Raw genomic sequence first — 24706 nt, forward strand, 5'->3', positions numbered from 1 at the left:
CAGATACTTAGACAAATTAGAGTAGAGCTAGGGAGTGGAGGAACTTGGAAAGAATTGTTTTCTAAAAAACAATTTGCTTTATTAATTCTTTGGGTTCTTCTGAGAGAGGCTGCCTGAACAATTAGTCAGACAGTGACCAGAAAAGACTTAGTTAGAATTAGCAGATACAGATTAGAGTAGGGAGTGGAGGAATTTGGGAATACATTTTTTTTTTAAACAAATTACTTTATTAATTTCTGATTCTGAGAGAGGCTGCCTGAACAGCAGGCCAGCAGAAGACTGTGACACATTTTGATTTTACTAGTTGACCATTGACGGCTGTCACGACTGCTTACTAGTTAAAACTTTAAGTATTTTAGCAGATTAATTAATTAGCAGATTGCAATTAGAAGAAAGTTTTGCAAAAAAAATGTAAAATCTTTTTTTTTTTTTTAAATAAGTAGTTAACTGCTGTGCTGCTGATACTATATAGGCAGTAAACCTGCATATTTTAATGTTTTTATTTTATCCCTACTGAGCTATATTAACTGTATAATTATTATAATTCTATTATCAGATTTATATTATCTACAAGTTATATATTTGATAACAACCGCAAAACTACTTACCTACAAGTTGTATATTTTATAACAGCTGCAAAGCTACTTACCTAAAAGTTGTATATTTTATAACAGCTGCAAAGCTACTTACCTACAAGTTATATATTTGATAACAACCGCAAAACTACTTACCTACAAGTTGTATATTTTATAACAGCTACAAAGCTACTTACCTACAAGTTGTATATTTTATAACAGCTGAAAAGCTACTTACCTACAAGTTATATATTTAATAACAACCGCAAAACTACTTACCTACAAGTTGTATATTTTCTAACAGCTGCAAAGCTACTTACCTACAAGTTATATATTTGATTACAACTGCTAAACTACTTGCCTACTAGTTCTAGTTGTATATTTTATAACAGCTTCAAAGCTACTTACCTACAAGTTATATATTTGATAACAACCCCAAAACTACTTGCCTACTAGTTGTATATTTTATAACAGCTGCAAAGCTACTTACCTACAAGTTATATATTTGGTAACAACTGCTAAACTACTTGCCTACAAGTTGTATATTTTATAACAGCTGCAAAGCTACTTACCTACAAGTTATATATTTGATAACAACAACCGCAAAACTACTTGCCTACTAGTTTTAGTAGTTGACCGTTGACGGCTGTCACGGCTGCTGCCGGCTGTAATCATACTAGTTAAAAGTATTTTAGTTTAGAATTATTAGCAGATAATTCTCAGAGTGAGTCTCAGAGTTGTTAAAACAATGATATATATTATAACAGCAAAGCTACTTTCCTACAAGTTATATATTTCATAACAGCAAAACTACTTGTCTAAAAGTTATATATATTATAACTGCAAAACTATTTATCAACAAGTTATATATTTTATAAGAACCGCAAAGCAACTTACCTTTGTTAAATATTTTCTAACAGCAAAGGACTGTTCTTTGTGTGTAAACTAACAGTTAAGATGGCACTTAGTAAAATCAGTGTTTCGGAGCTAAAGCAATTACATTTTCTTTCATGTAATTGGCAAGAGTCCATGAGCTAGTGACGTATGGGATATACATTCCTACCAGGAGGGGCAAAGTTTCCCAAACCTTAAAATGCCTATAAATACACCCCCACCACACCCACAATTCAGTTTTACAAACTTTGCCTCCTATGGAGGTGGTGAAGTAAGTTTGTGCTAGATTTCTACGTTGATATGCGCTTCTCAGCTTTTTTTGAAGCCCGGTTCCTCTCAGAGTGTAGTGAATGACAGAGGGATGTGAAGGGAGTATTACCTATTGAATACAATGGTCATCCTAACGGGGATCTATTTCATAGGTTCTCTGTTATCGGTCGTAGAGATTCATCTCCTACCTCCCTTTTCAGATCGACGATATACTCTTATATACCATTACCTCTGCTGATTCTCGTTTCAGTACTGGTTTGGCTATCTACTTTATGTAGTTGAGTGTCTTTTGGTAAGTATGTTTCCTTTTTTTAAGACACTCTCAGCTATGGTTTGGCACTTTATATGTAAAGTTCTAAATATATGTTCGTACTTATATTTGCCATGATTCAGGTTTATCAGTATATTTCCTTTTTGCAGACTGTCAGTTTCATTTTTGGGAAATGCATATATATATAAAAAAAAATTCTTACCTGAAATTTTCAAATTGACTCTCTTTTCTAAATTGCAGGCTGTTAGGCTTGCGAGAGCGCAAAATGCTATAATTTATTGCGTCATTCTTGGCGCGAGAATTACGTTTGTAGACGTAATTTCGTAATTTCTGGCGTCTTAGTTGGCGCCGAAAGTTTTCACGTGGTTGCGTCATCTATGACGCTCGTGTTTGTTGCAGACTTTTTGGCGCCAAAACATATTTTGTCAGTTGTGGGCGTCATACTTGGCGCCAAACTTTTGACATTATTTAAGACTTTATTTCTTTTTGCTTCTGGTTAACAGAGGCTTATTTTGTTTGCATTTCTTTCCCATTCCTGAAACTGTCATACAAGGAAATTAATAATTTTGCTTTATATGTTATTTTTTCTCTTACATATTGCAAGATGTCTCAATCTGACCCTGTCTCAGAATCTACTACTGGAATCCTGCTGCCTGATGTTGGTTCTACCAAAGCTAAGTGCATTTGTTGTAAACTTGTGGTAACTGTTCCTCCGGCTGTAGTTTGTGATAGTTGTCATGACAAACTTTTACATGCAGACAATATTTCTATTAGTAGTAATCCATTACCTGTTGCTGTTCCTTTAACATCTAATGCTCAGGATATTCCTGTTAATGTGAGAGAATTTGTTTCTAATTCCATTCAGAAGGCTTTGTCTGTCATACCGCCTTCTAATAAACGTAAAAGGTCTTTTAAAACTTCTCATAAGATTGATGAATTTTTAAATGACCGACAACATTCTGATTTATCTATCTCTGATGAGGATCTTTCTGGTTCAGAAGATTCTGCCTCAGATATTGACACTGACAAATCTTCATACTTATTTAAAATGGAGTATATTCATACCTTATTAAAAGAGGTGTTGATTGCATTAGATATGGAGGAGACTAGTCCTCTTGATATTAAAACTAGTAAACGTTTAAATTTGGTTTTTAAACCTCATGTAGTTATTCCTGAGGTTTTTTCCAGTTCCTGATGCTATTTCAGATGTGATTTCTAGGGAATGGAATAGACTGGGTACTTCTTTTACTCCTTCTTCAAGGTTTAAGAAACTGTATCCTTTGCCGTCTGATAGATTGGAGTTTTGGGAAAAGATCCTCAAAGTTGATGGGGCCATCTCTACTCTTGCTAAACGTACTACTATTCCTACGGCAGATAGTACTTCTTTTAAAGATCCTTTAGATAGGAAACTTGAATCTTATCTAAGAAAGGCTTATTTATGTTCAGGTCATCTTCTTAGGCCTGCTATTTCTTTGGCTGATGTTGCAGCTGCTTCAACTTTTTGGTTGGAAACCCTAGCGCAACAAGTACCAGATCACCAGATCATAATGTCTATAGCATTGTTAAGTTAATTCAACATGCTAATAATTTCATTTGTGATGCCATTTTTTATATCATTAGAATTGATGTCAGATATATGTCTTTAGCTATTTTAGCTAGAAGAGCTTTATGGCTTAAATCTTGGAATGTAGATATGACTTCTAAATCGACATTGCTATCTCTTTCTTTCCAAAGTAATAAATTATTTGGTTCTCAGTTGGATTCAATTATTTCAACTGTCACTGGGGGGAAGGGAGCTTTTTTGCGCTAGGATAAAAAATCTAAGGGTAAATTTAAGGCTGCTAAGCGTTTTCATTCCTTTCAACAAAATAAGGAACAGAAACCTGATCCTTCCCCTAAGGGAACGGTTTCCATTTGGAAGCCTTCTTCAGTCTGGAATAAATCCAAGCCATTTAAAAGATCTAAATAAGCCCCCAAGTCCGCATGAAGGTGCGGCCCTCATTCCAGCTCAGCTGGTAGGGGGCAGACTAAGATTTTTCAAGGATGTTTGGATCAATTCAATCTAAAATCATTGGATTCAGAACATTGTTTCTCAAGGGTACAGAATAGGTTTCAAAGTAAGACCGCCTGTGAGAAATTTCTTTCTCTCACGCATTCCAGTGAACCCAGAAAAGGCTCAGGTTTTCCTGAAGTGTGTTTCAGACCTGGAGGTATCTGGGGTAATTGTGCCAGTTCCTTTTCAGGAACGGGGTCTGGGGTTTTATTCAAATCTGTTCATTGTCCCGAAGAAGGAGAATTCTTTCAGACCAGTTCTGGATCTAAAAATTTTGAATCGTTATGTAAGAATACCAACATTCAAAATGGTGACTATAAGGACTATTCTGCCTTTTGTTCAGCAAGGGCATTATATGTCCACAATAGACTTACAGGATGCATATCTTCATATTCCAATTCATCCAGATCACTATCAGTTCCTGAGATTCTCTTTTCTAGACAAGCATTACCAATTTGTTGCTCTTCCTTTTAGCCTAGCGACAGCTCCAAGGATCTTTTCAAAGGTTCTCGGTGCCCTACTCTCTGTAATCAGAGAGCGGGGTATTGCGGTGTTTCCTTATTTGGACAATATCTTGGTACTTGCTCAGTCTTTATGTTCTGCAGAATCTCACACAAATCAACTAGTGTTGTTTCTTCAAAGACATGGTTGGAGGATCAATTTACCAAAAAGTTCTTTGATTCTTCAGACAAGGGTAACCTTTTTAGGTTTCCAAATAGATTCAGTATCCATGACTTTGTCTCTAACAGACTAGAGACATCTGAAATTGGTTGCAGCTTGTCGGAACCTTCAGTTTCAATCATTCCCTTCAGTAGCTATGTGCATGGAGGTTTTAGGTCTCATGACTGCAGCATCGAACGCAATCCCCTTTGCTCGTTTTCACATGAGACCTCTTCAGCTTTGTATGCTGAATCAATGGTGCAGGGATTATACAAAGATATCACAATTAATATCCTTAAATCTCAATGTTTGACTATCTCTGTCTTGGTGGTTAGATCACCATCGTTTAGTTCAAGGGGCCTCTTTTGTTCGTCCAACCTGGACTGTGATCCCAACAGATGCAAGTATTTCAGGTTGGGGAGCTGTCTGGGGATCTCTGACAGCGCAGGGGGTTTGTAAATCTCAAGAGGCAAGATTACCAATCAATATTTTGGAACTCCGTGTGATTCTCAGAGCTCTTCAGTTTTGGCAACTTCTGAAGAGAGAACCGTTTATTTGTTTTCAGACAGACAATGTCACAACCGTGGCGTATGTCAATCATCAAGGTGGGACTCACAGTCCTCAAGCTATGAAAGAAGTATCTCAGATAGTTGCTTGGGTGGAATACAGCTCCTGTCTAATTTCTGCAGTCCATATCCCAGGTATAGACAATTGGGAAGCGGATTATCTCAGTCGCCAGACTTTACATCCGGGAGAGTGGTTTCTAAACCCAGATGTGTTTTTTCAGATTGTTCAGACGTGGGGGCTTCCAGAAATAGATCTGATGGCTTATCATCTAAACAAGAAACTTCCCAGGTATCTGTCCAGGTTCAGGGATCTTCAGACGGAAGCAGTGGATGCGTTGACACTTCCTTGGTGTTATCAACCTGCTTATATCTTTCCGCCTCTAGTTCTTCTTCCAAGAGTGATTTCCAAAATCATAATGGAGCGTTCGTTTGTACTGCTGGTGGCTCCAGCATGGCCACACAGGTTTTGGTATGCGGATCTTGTTCGGATGTCCAGTTGCCAACCTTGGCCACTTCCGTTAAGGCCAGACGTTCTATCTCAAGGCCCGTTTTTCCATCAGGATCTCAAATCATTAAATTTGAAGGTATGGAGATTGAACGCTTAGTGCTTAGTCATAGAGGTTTCTCTGACTCAGTAAATAATACTATGTTGCAGGCTCATAAATCTGTGGCTAGAAAGATTTATTATCGAGTTTGGAAGACTTACATTTCATGGTGTTCTTCTCATAAATTCTCTTGGCATTCTTTTAGAATTCCTAGAATTTTACAGTTTCTTCAGGATGGTTTAGATAAGGGTTTGTCTGCAAGTTCTTTGAAAGGACAAATCTCTGCTCTATCTGTTCTGTCCCACAGAAAAATTGCTAATCTTCCTGATATTCATTGTTTTGTTCAGGCTTTGGTTCATATCAAGCCTGTTATTAAATCAATCTCTCCTCCTTGGAGTCTTAATTTGGTTTTGAAGGCTTTACAGGCTCCTCCGTTTGAGCCTATGAATTCTCTGGACATTAAATTACTTTCTTGGAAAGTATTGTTCCTTTTGGCCATCTCTTCTGCTAGAAGAGTTTCTGATTTATCTGCTCTTTCTTGTAAATCTCCTTTTCTGATTTTTCATCAGGATAAGGCGGTTTTTGCGAACTTCTTTTAAATTTATACCTAAAGTTTTGAATTCCAACAACATTAGTAGAGAAATTGTTGTCCCTTTGTTGTGTCCTAATCCTAAGAATTCTCTGGAGAGATCTTTACATTCTTTGGATGTGGTAAGAGCTTTGAAATATTATGTTGAAGCTACTAAAGATTTCAGAAAGACTTCTAGTCTATTTGTTATCTTTTCTGGTTCTAGGAAAGGTCAGAAGGCTTCTGCCATTTCTTTGGCATCTTGGTTAAAGCTTTTGATTCATCATGCCTATTTGGAGTCGGGTAATTCCCCGCCTCAGAGGATTACGGCTCATTCTACTAGGTCAGTTTCCACTTCCTGGGCTTTTAAGAATGAAGCTTCTGTTGATCAGATTTGCAAAGCAGCAACTTGGTCTTCTTTGCATACTTTTACTAAATTCTACAATTTTGATGTTTTTTCTTCTTCAGAAGCAGTTTTTGGTAGAAAAGTACTTCAGGCAGCTGTTTCAGTTTGATTCTTCTGCTTATAATTTCATTTTTTTTTCATTATAAAGATTAAAACTTTTGATTTGGGTTGTGGATTAATTTTAAAGCGGAATTGCCTGTCTTTATTTTTATCCCTCCCTCTCTAGTGACTCTTGCATGGAGTTCCACATCTTGGGTATTTGCTATTCCATACGTCACTAGCTCATGGACTCTTGCCAATTACATGAAAGAAAACATAATTTATGTAAGAACTTACCTGATAAATTAATTTCTTTCATATTTGCAAGAGTCCATGAGACCCACCCTTTTTATGGTGGTTATGATTTTTTTGTATAAAGCACAATTATTCCAATTCCTTGTTCCACATTAGAGTTTAATTTGCTAGGAAGCGTTGATATTCGCCAACAACTTGATAGTGCATATCGTTTGAATGTTAAAAAACATACGCCTAGATTTAGAGTTCTGAGTTAGCCATCAAAACCAGCGTTAGAGGCTCCTAACGCTGGTTTTGGGCAACCGCTGGTATTTGAAGTCAGTCAGAAAAGGGTCTAACGCTCACTTTGCAGCCGCAACTTTTCCATACCGCAGATCCCCCTACGCCATTTGCGTATCCTATCTTTTCAATGGGATCTTTCTAACGCCGGTATTTAGAGTCTTGGCTGAAGTAAGCGTTAGAAATCTAACGACAAAACTCCAGCCGCAGGAAAAAGCCAGGAGTTAAGAGCTTTCTGGGCTAACGCCGGTTCATAAAGCTCTTAACTAATGTGCTCTAAAGTACACTAACACCCATAAACTACCTATGCACCCCTAAACCGAGGTCCCCCCACATCGCCGCCACTCTATTAAATTTTTTTAACCCCTAACCTGCCGACCGCACACCGCCGCCACCTACATTATCCCTATGTACCCCTATTCTGATGCCCCTAACACCGCCGACCCCTATATTTATTAACCCCTAATCTGCTGCCCCCGCTATCGCTGACCCCTGCATATTATTATTAACCCCTAATCTGCCGCTCTGTACACCGCCGCAACCTACGTTATCCCTATGTACCCCTAATCTGCTGCCCCTAACACCGCCGACCCCTATATTATATTTATTAACCCCTAATCTGCCCCCCACAACGTCGCCGCCACCTACCTACAATAATTAACCCCTAATCTTCCGACCGGACCTCACCGCTACTATAATAAAGTTATTAACCCCTAATCCGCCTCACTCCCGCCTCAATAACCCTATAATAAATAGTATTAACCCCTAATCTGCCCTCCCTAACATCACCAACATATAACTTCAAGTATTAACCCCTAATCTACCGACCGGACCTCGCCGCTACTCTATTAAATTTATTAACCCCTAAAGCTAAGTCTAACCCTAACACTAACACCCCCCTAAGTTAAATATAATTTTTATCTAACTAAATAAATTAACTCTTATTAAATTAATTAATCCTATTTAAAGCTAAATACTTACCTGTAAAATAAACCCTAATATAGCTACAATATAACGAATAATTATATTGTAGCTATTGTAGGATTAATATTTATTTTACAGGCAACTTTGTAATTATTTTAACCAGGTACAATAGCTATTAAATAGTTAATAACTATTTAATAGCTACCTAGTTAAAATAATTACAAAATTACCGGTAAAATAAATCCTAACCTAAGTTACAATTAAACCTAACACTACACTATCAATAAATTAATTAATTAAATAAACTACCTACAATTATCTACAATTAATCCTAACACTACACTATCAATAAATTAATTACATAAAATACCTATAAATAAATACAATTAAATAAACTAACTAAAGTACAAAAAATAAAAAAATAACTAAGTTACAAAAAATAAAAAAATAATTTACAAACATTAGAAAAATATTACAACAATTTTAAGCTAATTACACCTACTCTAAGCACCCTAATAAAATAACAAAGCCCCCCAAAATAAAAAAATGCCCTACCCTATTCTAAAATAAAAATAGAAAAATAGAAAAGCGCTTTTACCTTACCAGCCCTTAAAAGGGCCTTTTGCAGGGCATGCCCCAAAAAAACCATCTCTTTTGCCTGTAAAAAAAACCATACAATACCCCCCCCCAACATTACAACCCACCACCCACATACCCCTAATCTAACCCAAACCCCCCTTAAATAAACCTAACACTAAGCCCCTGAAGATCATCCTACCTTATCACCACGCCGGGTATCACCGATCGGTCCAGGCTCCGAAGTTTTCATCCAAGCACAAGCGGGGGCTGAAGACGTCCATCATCGGGCTGAAGTCTTGATCCAAGCGGCGGCTGAAGATGTCCATCATCGGGCTGAAGTCTTGATCCAAGCGGCGGCTGAAGATGTCCATCATCGGGCAGAAGTCTTCATCCTATGCAGGCAAAAGAGGAGATCCGGACCGGTAGACATCTTCATCCAAGCGGCATCTTCTATCTTCTTCCATCCGACGACGAGCGGCTCCATCTTCAAGACCTCCGGCGCGGATCCATCCTCTTCTTCCGACGTCCTAACACAGAATGAAGGTTCCTTTAAGGGACGTCATCCAAGATGGCGTCCCTCGAATTCCGATTGGCTGATAGAATTCTATGGTAGGAAAATTCTGATTGGCCAGGAAAATTCTGATTGGCTGATGAAATCAGCCAATCAGATTCAAGTTCAATCCGATTGGCTGATCCAATCAGCCAATCAGATTGTGCTTGCATTCTATTGGCTGATCGGAACAGCCAATAGAATGCAAGCTCAATCTGATTGGCTGTTAGGTGTAATTAGCTTAAAATTGTTTTAATATTTTTCTAATGTTTGTAAATTATTTTTTTATTTTTTGTAACTTAGTTCTTTTTTTATTTTTTGTACTTTAGTTAGTTTATTTAATTGTATTTATTTATAGGTATTTTATATAATTAATTTATTGATAGTGTAGTGTTAGGTTTAATTATAGATAATTGTAGGTAGTTTATTTAATTAATTTATTGATAGTATAGTGTTAGGTTTAATTGTAACTTAGGTTAGGATTTATTTTACAGGTAATTTTGTAATTATTTTAACTAGGTAGCTATTAAATAGTTATTAACTATTTAATAGCTATTGTACCTGGTTAAAATAATTACAAAGTTGCCTGTAAAATAAATATTAATCCTAAAATAGCTACAATATAATTATTTGTTATATTGTAGCTATATTAGGGTTTATTGTACAGGTAAGTATTTAGATTTAAATAGGAATAATTTATTTAATAAGAAATAATTTATTTCTTTAGAATAAAATTATATTTAACTTAGGGGGGTGTTAGTGTTTATTAGAGTAGCGGCGAGGTCCGGTCGGCAGATTAGGGGTTAATACTTGAAGTTAGGTGTCGGTGATGTTAGGGAGGGCAGATTAGGGGTTAATACTATTTATTATAGGGTTATTGAGGCGGGAGTGAGGCGGATTAGGGGTTAATAAATTTATTATAGTAGCGGTGAGGTCCGGTCGGAAGATTAGGGGTTAATTATTGTAGGTAGGTGGCGGCGACATTGTGGGGGGCAGATTAGGGGTTAATAAATATAATATAGGGGTCGGCGGTGTTAGGGGCAGCAGATTAGAGGTACATAGGGATAACGTAGGTTGCGGCGGTGTACGGAGCGGCAGATTAGGGGTTAAAAGTGTAATGCAGGGGTCAGCGATAGCGGGGGTGGCAGATTAGGGGTTAATAAGTGTAAGGCTAGGGGTGTTTAGACTCGGGGTACATGTTAGGGTGTTAGGTGCAGACTTAGGAAGGCTGCGTTAGGAGCTGAACGCTGCTTTTTTGCAGGTGTTAGTTTTTTTCGCTCAAACGGCCCCATTGTTTCCTATGGGGGAATCGTGCACGAGCACGTTTTTGAAGCTGGCCGCGTCCGTAAGCACTGCTGGTATTGAGAGTTGCAGTGGCGGTAAATTATGCTCTACGCTCCCTTTTTGGAGCCTAACGCAGCCATTCTGTGAACTCTAAATACCAGCGGTATTTAAAAGTTGCGGGGAAAAAAAAAGCACGCGTAGCTAACGCACCCCTTCTAACGCAAAACTCCAAATCTAGCCGATAATGAGCAAGTAACGAAAAATCGTTATGTTCTTTGCAAAATAATTAATTGTATTCTATTTTGCAGCGCATTTGAGTTTACACTTCGAGGACATGATGCGATGATTCATTAAATCCAGGTGTTTTCAGATGTCTTATAAACTTCTCAGCAGAACTTGATGCATTTCTAAAAGAACATCTTGCTAGTGCCACTGTTTTTAAAGGAATGTCAAGAGAAATTCAAAACGATTTATTAGACTGTATGCTTACTGTTTGCCAGAACCAAAAAAAAAAATGAAATCTCAAATGCAAGTTTTGTAGCAGTGATAGCAGATAAGACTACTGATGTTTCATCTGCCTTCCAATTGGTTGTTGTTTTTCGATACATTATAGGTAATGGACAACCGGTTGAGAGATTCTGGGAATTCACTAATCCAGCTGGACATGATGCAGACTCTATAGCTAGATGTATTCAAGCTACTTTGAAAAAAAGTTGTAGACAAACCCGAGAAATTGATATCCCAGAGTTACGATGGTGCAAGCGTGATGAGTGGTCAGTATGCAGGTGTTCAGGCTATAATTAAACATACCTACAAGAATGCACATTTTGTGCATTGCTACGCACATCAGCTCAATTTGATTGTCAGCCAAGCAAGCAGTCAGAATCAACAATTTCGAAAAAAATTTCCAAACCTAAGTGACATTACTAACTTTTTCAGTAACTCGCCACAAAGGATAGCTATTCTAGATGAAACTGTTAGGAGGATACCTCATGGTCCAGCCACCAGGTGGAATTTCAAGAGTTGAACCGTCAATACAGTATTTTAAAACAGGGAACAGTTAATTGAATGCATGGAAAAAATAGAGTCAACATAAAAAACGTTTTAGCAATAAATCAAGCAGGGGCTATTCGGCGTATGTTAGAAGGCTCGGTATTTGTGTTTTGGCTTACAGTTTTTCACAATATTATGTCATATGTAGATGTGTTATACAACCAACTTCAGAAAACACTAACAGATGCAGCACTCATTCGAAAACATGTTAACACTTTCCAGCAGACAATGGAAAAAGAAAGGAAAAGAATGGACACAGTAACCATGACGATATCAGAAACAGAGGAAACATCCAGGAAAAGGAAGAGAGAAAATATTCACATTACTCAAACTGTGGCAGCTTAAGAGATATGCGATGTTATCATGAATCAAGTAAAAGATAGATTTTCTTTTATAACTCACTACTCGGCAGTTTCTCTCCTCCAATCTGAAAAATTTGAGGATTACGAGAAAATTTTTCCAAATCGGCTTCTTGACCAAACATCAACTGTTTCTCCCATATTACAGAAAGATCGTCTGAAAACTGAACTAGGAGTAATTTACAGAAGACCAGATTTCAGAAATATGAATGGTGCCATTAGTCTTCTACAGTTTGTGATAGAAAATAACTTGGACACTACTTTCTCGGAGACCTACAAACTGTTGCAAATTAGTTTGACTATTCCCGTGACAACTGCTGAGGCTGAGAGATGTTTTGCAACTTTAAAACGAGTTAAGACATTTCTAAGGAGCACCATAACTGAGGATAGACTGACCGCTCTAGCCATGCTCACAATTGAAAAAAAATTGATAAATTACATGCCTAAATTCAACGAAAATGTTATTGATTTATTTCCCTCAAAAAAAGACAGGCGGGTTTACTTAATTTACAAAACTTACACTTGAGTTATCAACATTCTGTTTTAATGTTTACCTTTGAAGTAAATTAGTAAGCACTGGTGTAATAGAATATTTTTTTGTAGAAAGTAAAATGTTGGTGTATTTATCTGAATGTTGCCACCAATTATATTATTATATTTATTAATAATTAATAACAATCATAAAATTATCTTCAGCAATATCTCCAATTAATACAGTAGATACCAAAATATGGATGACTAAATTAATAGCAAAATTAGCAAATAAATCCTTAGATTATACTAAGAGTCTTAGTTCAAATTCAGTAAGCCTAATGGAATTTCCAGAAAGATATAATTCACTATTTGGACTAAAATAGTCTTATAGTACTTGAAATAATCAACCAGAGATTTCACACGACAATTCAACATATACCAATTAATATTGAATTAACCCCTTAGTGACCAGACCACTTTTCAATTTGTTGACCATCTGGGACCAAGGCTATTTTTGCATTTCTGCGATGTTTGTGTTTAACTGTAATTTTCCTCTTACTCATTTACTGTACCCACACATATTATATACTGTTTTTCTCGCCATTAAATGGACTTTCTAAAGATATGATTATTTTCATCATATCTTATAATTTACTATGAAAAAAAAATATAAAATATGAGGAAAAAATGAAAAAAAAATGCACTTTTTCTAACTTTGAGCCCCAAAATCTCTTACACATCTACAACCACCATAAAATACCAATGCTAAACAGTTTCTAAATTTTGTCCTGAGTTTATAAATACCCAATGTTTACATGTTCTTTGCTTTTTTTGCAAGTTATAGGGCAATAAGTACAAGTAGCACTTTGCTATTTCAAAACCATGTTTTTTCAAAATTGGCGATAGTTACATTGTAACACCAATATCTGTCATGAATCCCTGAATAACCCTTCAAATGTATATATTTTTTAAAAGAAGACAACCTAAGGTATTAAACTTGGGGTATTTTGACTTTTTTCATGCAACCATTTTACCACCAATCTATGCCAAAGTTTGGGGGGGAAAAAAAAATAATTAGATTTTTTTACAAAATAGCAATTTAAGAATACATTTACTGATAATATTAAGGGTTACTGCCTAATAACACCCTCATATGTCTTCAGCAGCATCTCCTGGGTACAGTGATACCACCCATGTATAGGTGTGTCGGGTTCTCGGGGGGCTAAAAGCTCTTATTTTTAGGGAGCGCATTCCAGTTTTTCAACTTGGAATTTTCACATCGGTCATCATGCACCCATGTCCTATTTGGGACATTTCTGAAGCTGGTCAATGGAATTTACCCCCATAAAACCATATATTTTTGAAAAGTAGACACCCTAGGGTATTTCAAATGCTTGTATTTCTTTCATGTAATTAACAAGAGTCCATGAGCTAGTGACGTATGGGATATACATTCCTACCAGGAGGGGCAAAGTTTCCCAAACCTTAAAATGCCTATAAATACACCCCTCACCACACCCACAAATCAGTTTTACAAACTTTGCCTCCAAGGGAGGTGGTGAAGTAAGTTTGTGCTAGATTCTACGTTGATATGCGCTCCGCAGCAAGTTGGAGCCCGGTTTTCCTCTCAGCGTGCAGTGAATGTCAGAGGGATGTGAAGAGAGTATTGCCTATTGAATGCAGTGATCTCCTTCTACGGGGTCTATTTCATAAGGTTCTCTGTTATCGGTCGTAGAGATTCATCTCTTACCTCCCTTTTCAGATCGACGATATACTCTTATATTTACCATTTCCTCTACTGATTCTCGTTTCAGTACTGGTTTGGCTTTCTACAAACATGTAGATGAGTGTCCTGGGGTAAGTAAGTCTTATTTTCTGTGACACTCTAAGCTATGGTTGGGCACTTTATTTATAAAGTTCTAAATATATGTATTCAAACATTTATTTGCCTTGACTCAGAATGTTCAACTTTCCTTATTTCCAGACAGTCAGTTTCATATTTGGGATTATGCATTGAATTATCATATTTTTTCTTACCTCAAAAATTTGACTTTTTTCCCTGTGGGCTGTTAGGCTCGCGGGGGCTGTAAATGCTTCATTTTATTGCGTCATTCTTGGCGCGGACTTTTTTGGCGCAAAAATTCTTTTCCGTTTCCGGCGTCATACGTGTCGCCGGAAGTTGCGTCATTTTTTGACGTTATTTTGCGCCAAAAATGTCGGCGTTCCGGATGTGGCGTCATTTTTGGCGCCAAAAGCATTTAGGCGCCAAATAATGTGGGCGTCTTATTTGGCGCTAAAAAATATGGGCGTCGCTTTTGTCTCCACATTATTTCAGTCTCATTTTTCATTTGCTTCTGGTTGCTAGAAGCTTGATGTTTGGCATTTTTTCCCATTCCTGAAACTGTCTTATAAGGAATTTGATCTATTTTGCTTTATATGTTGTTTTTTCTCTTACATATTGCAAGATGTCTCACGTTGCATCTGAGCCAGAAGATACTACAGGAAAACCACTGCCTGCTGGATCTACCAAAGCTAAGTGTATCTGCTGTAAACTTTTGGTAGCTATTCCTCCAGCTGTTGTTTGTAATAATTGTCATGACAAACTTGTTAAAGCAGATAATATTTCCTTTAGTGATGTACCATTGCCTGTTGCAGTTCCCTCAACATCTAAGGTGCAGAATGTTCCTGATAACATAAGAGATTTTGTTTCTGAATCCATAAAGAAGGCTTTGTCTGTTATTTCTCCTTCTAGTAAACGTAAAAAGTCTTTTAAATCTTCTCTCTCTACAGATGAATTTTTAAATGAACACCATCATTCTGATTCTTTGGACTCTTCTGGTTCAGAGGATTCTATCTCAGAGATTGATGCTGATAAATCTTCATATTTATTTAAGATGGAATTTATTCGCTCTTTACTTAAAGAAGTACTAATTGCTTTAGAAATAGAGGATTCTAGTCCTCTTGATACTAATTCTATACGTTTGGATAAGGTTTTTAAAGCTCCTGCGGTTATTCCAGAAGTCTTTCCTGTTCCTAATGCTATTTCTGCTGTAATTTCCAAGGAATGGGATAAATTGGGTAATTCATTTACTCCTTCTAAACGTTTTAAGCAATTATATCCTGTTCCGCCTGACAGGTTAGAATTTTGGGACAAAATCCCTAAAGTTGATGGGGCTATTTCTACCCTTGCTAAACGTACTACCATTCCTACGTCAGATGGTACCTCGTTTAAGGATCCTTTAGATAGAAAAATTGAATCTTTTCTAAGAAAAGCTTATCTATGTTCAGGTAATCTTCTTAGACCTGCTATATCATTGGCTGATGTTGCTGCAGCTTCAACTTTTTGGTTGGAAACTCTAGCGCAACAAGTAACAAATCGTGATTCTCATGATATTATTATTCTTCTCCAGCATGCTAATAATTTCATCTGTGATGCCATTTTTGATATTATTAGAGTTGATGTTAGGTTTATGTCTCTGGCTATCTTAGCCAGAAGAGCTTTATGGCTTAAGACCTGGAATGCTGATATGGCTTCTAAATCAACTCTACTTTCCATTTCTTTCCAGGGAAACAAATTATTTGGTTCTCAGTTGGATTCTATTATTTCAACTGTTACTGGTGGGAAAGGAACTTTTTTACCACAGGATAAAAAGTCTAAAGGTAAAAACAGGGCTAACAATCGTTTTCGTTCCTTTCGTTTCAACAAAGAACAAAAGCCTGATCCTTCGTCCTCAGGAGCAGTTTCAGTTTGGAAACCATCTCCAGTCTGGAATAAATCCAAGCCTGCTAGAAAGGCAAAGCCTGCTTCTAAGTTCACATGAAGGTACGGCCCTCATTCCAGTTCAGCTGGTAGGGGGCAGGTTACGTTTTTTCAAAAAAATTTGGATCAATTCTGTTCACAATCTTTGGATCAGAACATTGTTTCAGAAGGGTACAGAATTGGTTTCAAGTTGAGACCTCCTGCAAAGAGATTTTTTCTTTCCCGTGTCCCAGTAAATCCAGTGAAAGCTCAAGCATTTCTGAATTGTGTTTCAGATCTAGAGTTGGCTGGAGTAATTATGCCAGTTCCAGTTCCGGAACAGGGGATGGGGTTTTATTCAAATCTCTTCATTGTACCAAAGAAGGAGAATTCCTTCAGACCAGTTCTGGATCTAAAATTATTGAATCGTTATGTAAGGATACCAACGTTCAAGATGGTAACTGTAAGGACTATATTGCCTTTTGTTCAGCAAGGGAATTATATGTCCACAATAGATTTACAGGATGCATATCTGCATATTCCGATTCATCCAGATCATTATCAGTTCCTGAGATTCTCTTTTCTAGACAAGCATTACCAATTTGTGGCTCTACCGTTTGGCCTTGCTACAGCTCCAAGAATTTTCACAAAGATTCTCGGTGCCCTTCTGTCTGTAATCAGAGAACAGGGTATTGTGGTATTTCCTTATTTGGACGATATCTTGGTACTTGCTCAGTCTTTACATTTAGCAGAATCTCATACGAATCGACTTGTGTTGTTTCTTCAAGATCATGGTTGGAGGATCAATTTACCAAAAAGTTCTTTGATTCCTCAAACAAGGGTAACCTTTCTGGGTTTCCAGATAGATTCAGTGTCCATGACTCTGTCTTTAACAGACAAGAGACGTCTAAAATTGATTACAGCTTGTCGAAACCTTCAGTCTCAATCATTCCCTTCGGTAGCCTTATGCATGGAAATTCTAGGTCTTATGACTGCTGCATCGGATGCGATCCCCTTTGCTCGTTTTCACATGCGACCTCTTCAGCTCTGTATGCTGAACCAATGGTGCAGGGATTACACAAAGATATATCAATTAATATCTTTAAAACCGATTGTTCGACACTCTCTAACGTGGTGGACAGATCACCTTCGTTTAATTCAGGGGGCTTCTTTTGTTCTTCCGACCTGGACTGTAATTTCAACAGATGCAAGTCTCACAGGTTGGGGAGCTGTGTGGGGATCTCTGACGGCACAAGGAGTTTGGGAATCTCAGGAGGTGAGATTACCGATCAATATCTTGGAACTCCGTGCAGTTTTCAGAGCTCTTCAGTTTTGGCCTCTTCTGAAGAGAGAATCGTTCATTTGTTTTCAGACAGACAATGTCACAACTGTGGCATACATCAATCATCAAGGAGGGACTCACAGTCCTCTGGCTATGAAAGAAGTATCTCGAATTTTGGTTTGGGCGGAATCCAGCTCCTGTCTAATCTCTGCGGTTCATATCCCAGGTGTAGACAATTGGGAAGCGGATTATCTCAGTCGCCAAACGTTGCATCCGGGCGAATGGTCTCTTCACCCAGAGGTATTTCTTCAGATTGTTCAAATGTGGGGGCTCCCAGAGATAGATCTGATGGCCTCTCATCTAAACAAGAAACTTCCCAGGTATCTGTCCAGATCCCGGGATCCTCAGGCGGAGGCAGTGGATGCATTATCACTTCCTTGGAAGTATCATCCTGCCTATATCTTTCCGCCTCTAGTTCTTCTTCCAAGAGTAATCTCCAAGATTCTGAGGGAATGCTCGTTTGTTCTGCTAATAGCTCCGGCATGGCCTCACAGGTTTTGGTATGCGGATCTTGTCCGGATGGCATCTTGCCAACCATGGACTCTTCCGTTAAGAACAGACCTTCTGTCACAAGGTCCTTTTTTCCATCCGGATCTGAAATCCTTAAATTTAAAGGTATGGAGATTGAACGCTTGATTCTTGGTCAAAGAGGTTTCTCTGACTCCGTGATTAATACTATGTTACAGGCTCGTAAATCTGTATCTCGAGAGATATATTATAGAGTCTGGAAGACTTATATTTCTTGGTGTCTTTTTCATCATTTTTCTTGGCATTCTTTTAGAATACCGAGAATTTTACAGTTTCTTCAGGATGGTTTAGATAAGGGTTTGTCCGCAAGTTCTTTGAAAGGACAAATCTCCGCTCTTTCTGTTCTTTTTCACAGAAAGATTGCTATTCTTCCTGATATTCATTGTTTTGTACAAGCTTTGGTTCGTATAAAACCTGTCATTAAGTCAATTTCTCCTCCTTGGAGTTTGAATTTGGTTCTGGGAGCTCTTCAAGCTCCTCCGTTTGAACCTATGCATTCATTGGACATTAAATTACTTTCTTGGAAAGTTTTGTTCCTTTTGGCCATCTCTTCTGCTAGAAGAGTTTCTGAATTATCTGCTCTTTCTTGTGAGTCTCCTTTTCTGATTTTTCATCAGGATAAGGCGGTGTTGCGAACTTCTTTTGAATTTTTACCTAAAGTTGTGAATTCCAACAACATTAGTAGAGAAATTGTGGTTCCTTCATTATGTCCTAATCCTAAGAATTCTAAGGAGAAATCGTTGCATTCTTTGGATGTTGTTAGAGCTTTGAAATATTATGTTGAAGCTACGAAATCTTTCCGTAAGACTTCTAGTCTATTTGTTATCTTTTCCGGTTCTAGGAAAGGCCAGAAAGCTTCTGCCATTTCTTTGGCATCTTGGTTGAAATCTTTAATTCATCTTGCCTATGTTGAGTCGGGTAAAATTCCGCCTCAGAGAATTACAGCTCATTCTACTAGGTCAGTATCTACTTCCTGGGCGTTTAGGAATGAAGCTTCGGTTGACCAGATCTGCAAAGCAGCAACTTGGTCCTCTTTGCATACTTTTACTAAATTCTACCATTTTGATGTATTTTCTTCTTCTGAAGCAGTTTTTGGTAGAAAAGTTCTTCAGGCAGCGGTTTCAGTTTGAATCTTCTGCTTATGTTTTTTGTTAAACTTTATTTTGGGTGTGGATTATTTTCAGCAGGAATTGGCTGTCTTTATTTTTTCCCTCCCTCTCTAGTGACTCTTGTGTGGAAAGATCCACATCTTGGGTAGTCAGTATCCCATACGTCACTAGCTCATGGACTCTTGTTAATTACATGAAAGAAAACATAATTTATGTAAGAACTTACCTGATAAATTCATTTCTTTCATATTAACAAGAGTCCATGAGGCCCACCCTTTTTTGTGGTGGTTATGATTTTTTTGTATAAAGCACAATTATTCCAATTCCTTATTTTATATGCTTCGCACTTTTTTTCTTATCACCCCACTTCTTGGCTATTCGTTAAACTGATTTGTGGGTGTGGTGAGGGGTGTATTTATAGGCATTTTAAGGTTTGGGAAACTTTGCCCCTCCTGGTAGGAATGTATATCCCATACGTCACTAGCTCATGGACTCTTGTTAATATGAAAGAAATGAATTTATCAGGTAAGTTCTTACATAAATTATGTTTTTAACACTTTCCATGCACTAATTCAACCACCAGTCTTTGTCAAACTTTTGGGAAGTCATTATTTTGTGTTATTTTTCACACACATTGTACTTTAGGCATGGATTCTCAGTTCCTGTTATGTGTTACTACCAAAAAAAACCTCAATATGTGTTCAACAACATCTCCTGAGTACAGTGATACCACCCATGTATAGGTGTGTCGGGTTCTCTGGGGGCTAAAAGGCCTTAATTTTAGGAAGCGCATTCCAGTTTTTCAACTTGGAATTTTCACATCGGTCATCATGCACCCATGTCCTATTTGGGACATTTCTGAAGCTGGTCAATGGAATTTACCCCCATCAAACCATATATTTTTGAAAAGTAGACACCCTAGGGTATTTCAAATGCTTGTATTTTAACACTTTCCATGCACTAATTCAACCACCAGTCTTTGTCAAACTTTTGGGTAGTCATTATTTTGTGTTATTTTTCACACACATTGTACTTTAGGCATGGATTCTCAGTTCCTGTTATGTGTTACTGCCAAAAAACACCTCAATATGTGTTCAACAACATCTCCTGAGTACAGTGATACCACCCATGTATAGGTGTGTCGGGTTCTCTGGGGGCTAAAAGGCCTTAATTATAGGAAGCGCATTCCAGTTTTTCAACTTGGAATTTTCACATCGGTCATCATGCACCCATGTCCTATTTGGGACATTTCTGAAGCTGGCCAATGGAATTTACCCCCATCAAACCATATATTTTTGAAAAGTAGACACCCTAGGGTATTTCAAATGCTGGTATTTTCACACTTTCCATGCACTAATTCAACCACCAGTCTTTGTCAAACTTTTGGGTAGTCATTTTTTTGTGTTATTTTTCACACACATTGTATTTTAGGCATGGATTCTCAGTTCCTGTTATGTGTTACTGCCAAAAAGCACCTCAATATGTGTTCAACAACATCTCCTGAGTACAGTGATACCACCTATGTATAGGTGTGTTGGGTTCTCTGGGGGCTAGAAGGCCTTATTTTTAGGAAGCGCATTCCAGTTTTTCAATTTGGAATTTTCACATCGGTCATCATGCACCCATGTCCTATTTGGGACATTTCTGAAGCCGGTCAATGAAATTTACCCCCATAAAACCATATATTTCTTTCATGTAATTAACAAGAGTCCATGAGCTAGTGACGTATGGGATATACATTCCTACCAGGAGGGGCAAAGTTTCCCAAACCTTAAAATGCCTACAAATACACCCCTCACCACACCCACAAATCAGTTTTACAAACTTTGCCTCCAAGGGAGGTGGTGAAGTAAGTTTGTGCTAGATTCTACGTTGATATGCGCTCCGCAGCAAGTTGGAGCCCGGTTTTCCTCTCAGCGTGCAGTGAATGTCAGAGGGATGTGAAGAGAGTATTGCCTATTGAATGCAGTGATCTCCTTCTACGGGGTCTATTTCATAAGGTTCTCTGTTATCGGTCGTAGAGATTCATCTCTTACCTCCCTTTTCAGATCGACGATATACTCTTATATTTACCATTTCCTCTACTGATTCTCGTTTCAGTACTGGTTTGGCTTTCTACAAACATGTAGATGAGTGTCCTGGGGTAAGTAAATCTTATTTTCTGTGACACTCTAAGCTATGGTTGGGCACTTTATTTATAAAGTTCTAAATATATGTATTCAAACATTTATTTGCCTTGACTCAGAATGTTCAACTTTCCTTATTTCCAGACAGTCAGTTTCATATTTGGGATTATGCTTTAAATTATCATATTTTTTCTTACCTCAAAAATTTGACTTTTTTCCCTGTGGGCTGTTAGGCTCGCGGGGGCTGAAAATGCTTCATTTTATTGCGTCATTCTTGGCGCGGACTTTTTTGGCGCAAAAATTCTTTTCCGTTTCCGGCGTCATACGTGTCGCCGGAAGTTGCGTCATTTTTGACGTTATTTTGCGCCAAAAATGTCAGCGTTCCGGATGTGGCGTCATTTTTGGCGCCAAAAGCATTTAGGCGCCAAATAATGTGGGCGTCTTATTTGGCGCCAAAAAATATGGGCGTCGCTTTTGTCTCCACATTATTTCAGTCTCATTTTTCATTTGCTTCTGGTTGCTAGAAGCTTGATGTTTGGCATTTTTTTCCCATTCCTGAAACTGTCTTATAAGGAATTTGATCTATTTTGCTTTATATGTTGTTTTTTCTCTTACATATTGCAAGATGTCTCACGTTGCATCTGAGCCAGAAGATACTACAGGAAAACCACTGCCTGCTGGATCTACCAAAGCTAAGTGTATCTGCTGTAAACTTTTGGTAGCTATTCCTCCAGCTGTTGTTTGTAATAATTGTCATGACAAACTTGTTAAAGCAGATAATATTTCCTTTAGTGATGTACCATTGCCTGTTGCAGTTCCCTCAACATCTAAGGTGCAGAATGTTCCTGATAACATAAGAGATTTTGTTTCTGAATCCATAAAGAAGGCTTTGTCTGTTATTTCTCCTTCTAGTAAACGTAAAAAGTCTTTTAAATCTTCTCTCTCTACAGATGAATTTTTAAATGAACACCATCATTCTGATTCTTTGGACTCTTCTGGTTCAGAGGATTCTATCTCAGAGATTGATGCTGATAAATCTTCATATTTATTTAAGATGGAATTTATTCGCTCTTTACTTAAAGAAGTACTAATTGCTTTAGAAATAGAGGATTCTAGTCCTCTTGATACTAATTCTATACGTTTGGATAAGGTTTTTAAAGCTCCTGCGGTTATTCCAGAAGTCTTTCCTGTTCCTAATGCTATTTCTGCAGTAATTGCTAAGGAATGGGATAAATTGGGTAATTCATTTACTCCTTCTAAACGTTTTAAGCAATTATATCCTGTTCCGCCTGACAGGTTAGAATTTTGGGACAAAATCCCTAAAGTTGATGGGGCTATTTCTACCCTTGCTAAACGTACTACCATTCCTACGTCAGATGGTACCTCGTTTAAGGATCCTTTAGATAGAAAAATTGAATCTTTTCTAAGAAAAGCTTATCTATGTTCAGGTAATCTTCTTAGACCTGCTATATCATTGGCTGATGTTGCTGCAGCTTCAACTTTTTGGTTGGAAACTCTAGCGCAACAAGTAACAAATCGTGATTCTCATGATATTATTATTCTTCTCCAGCATGCTAATAATTTCATCTGTGATGCCATTTTTGATATTATTAGAGTTGATGTTAGATTTATGTCTCTGGCTATCTTAGCCAGAAGAGCTTTATGGCTTAAGACCTGGAATGCTGATATGGCTTCTAAATCAACTCTACTTTCCATTTCTTTCCAGGGAAACAAATTATTTGGTTCTCAGTTGGATTCTATTATTTCAACTGTTACTGGTGGGAAAGGAACTTTTTTACCACAGGATAAAAAGTCTAAAGGTAAAAACAGGGCTAACAATCGTTTTCGTTCCTTTCGTTTCAACAAAGAACAAAAGCCTGATCCTTCGTCCTCAGGAGCAGTTTCAGTTTGGAAACCATCTCCAGTCTGGAATAGATCCAAGCCTGCTAGAAAGGCAAAGCCTGCTTCTAAGTTCACATGAAGGTACGGCCCTCATTCCAGTTCAGCTGGTAGGGGGCAGGTTACGTTTTTTCAAAGAAATTTGGATCAATTCTGTTCACAATCTTTGGATTCAGAACATTGTTTCAGAAGGGTACAGAATTGGTTTCAAGATGAGACCTCCTGCAAAGAGATTTTTTCTTTCCCATGTCCCAGTAAATCCAGTGAAAGCTCAAGCATTTCTGAATTGTGTTTCAGATCTAGAGTTGGCTGGAGTAATTATGCCAGTTCCAGTTCCGGAACAGGGGATGGGGTTTTATTCAAATCTCTTCATTGTACCAAAGAAGGAGAATTCCTTCAGACCAGTTCTGGATCTAAAATTATTGAATCGTTATGTAAGGATACCAACGTTCAAGATGGTAACTGTAAGGACTATATTGCCTTTTGTTCAGCAAGGGAATTATATGTCCACAATAGATTTACAGGATGCATATCTGCATATTCCGATTCATCCAGATCATTATCAGTTCCTGAGATTCTCTTTTCTAGACAAGCATTACCAATTTGTGGCTCTACCGTTTGGCCTTGCTACAGCTCCAAGAATTTTCACAAAGATTCTCGGTGCCCTTCTGTCTGTAATCAGAGAACAGGGTATTGTGGTATTTCCTTATTTGGACGATATCTTGGTACTTGCTCAGTCTTTACATTTAGCAGAGTCTCATACGAATCGACTTGTGTTGTTTCTTCAAGATCATGGTTGGAGGATCAATTTACCAAAAAGTTCTTTGATTCCTCAAACAAGGGTAACCTTTCTGGGTTTCCAGATAGATTCAGTGTCCATGACTCTGTCTTTAACAGACAAGAGACGTCTAAAATTGATTACAGCCTGTCGAAACCTTCAGTCTCAATCATTCCCTTCGGTAGCCTTATGCATGGAAATTCTAGGTCTTATGACTGCTGCATCGGACGCGATCCCCTTTGCTCGTTTTCACATGCGACCTCTTCAGCTCTGTATGCTGAACCAATGGTGCAGGGATTACACAAAGATATATCAATTAATATCTTTAAAACCGATTGTTCGGCACTCTCTAACGTGGTGGACAGATCACCTTCGTTTAATTCAGGGGGCTTCTTTTGTTCTTCCGACCTGGACTGTAATTTCAACAGATGCAAGTCTCACAGGTTGGGGAGCTGTGTGGGGATCTCTGACGGCACAAGGAGTTTGGGAATCTCAGGAGGTGAGATTACCGATCAATATCTTGGAACTCCGTGCAGTTTTCAGAGCTCTTCAGTTTTGGCCTCTTCTGAAGAGAGAATCGT

The sequence above is a fragment of the Bombina bombina genome, chromosome 4, assembly GCF_027579735.1.
Source record: "Bombina bombina isolate aBomBom1 chromosome 4, aBomBom1.pri, whole genome shotgun sequence".
In the NCBI taxonomy this organism is placed as follows: domain Eukaryota; kingdom Metazoa; phylum Chordata; class Amphibia; order Anura; family Bombinatoridae; genus Bombina; species Bombina bombina.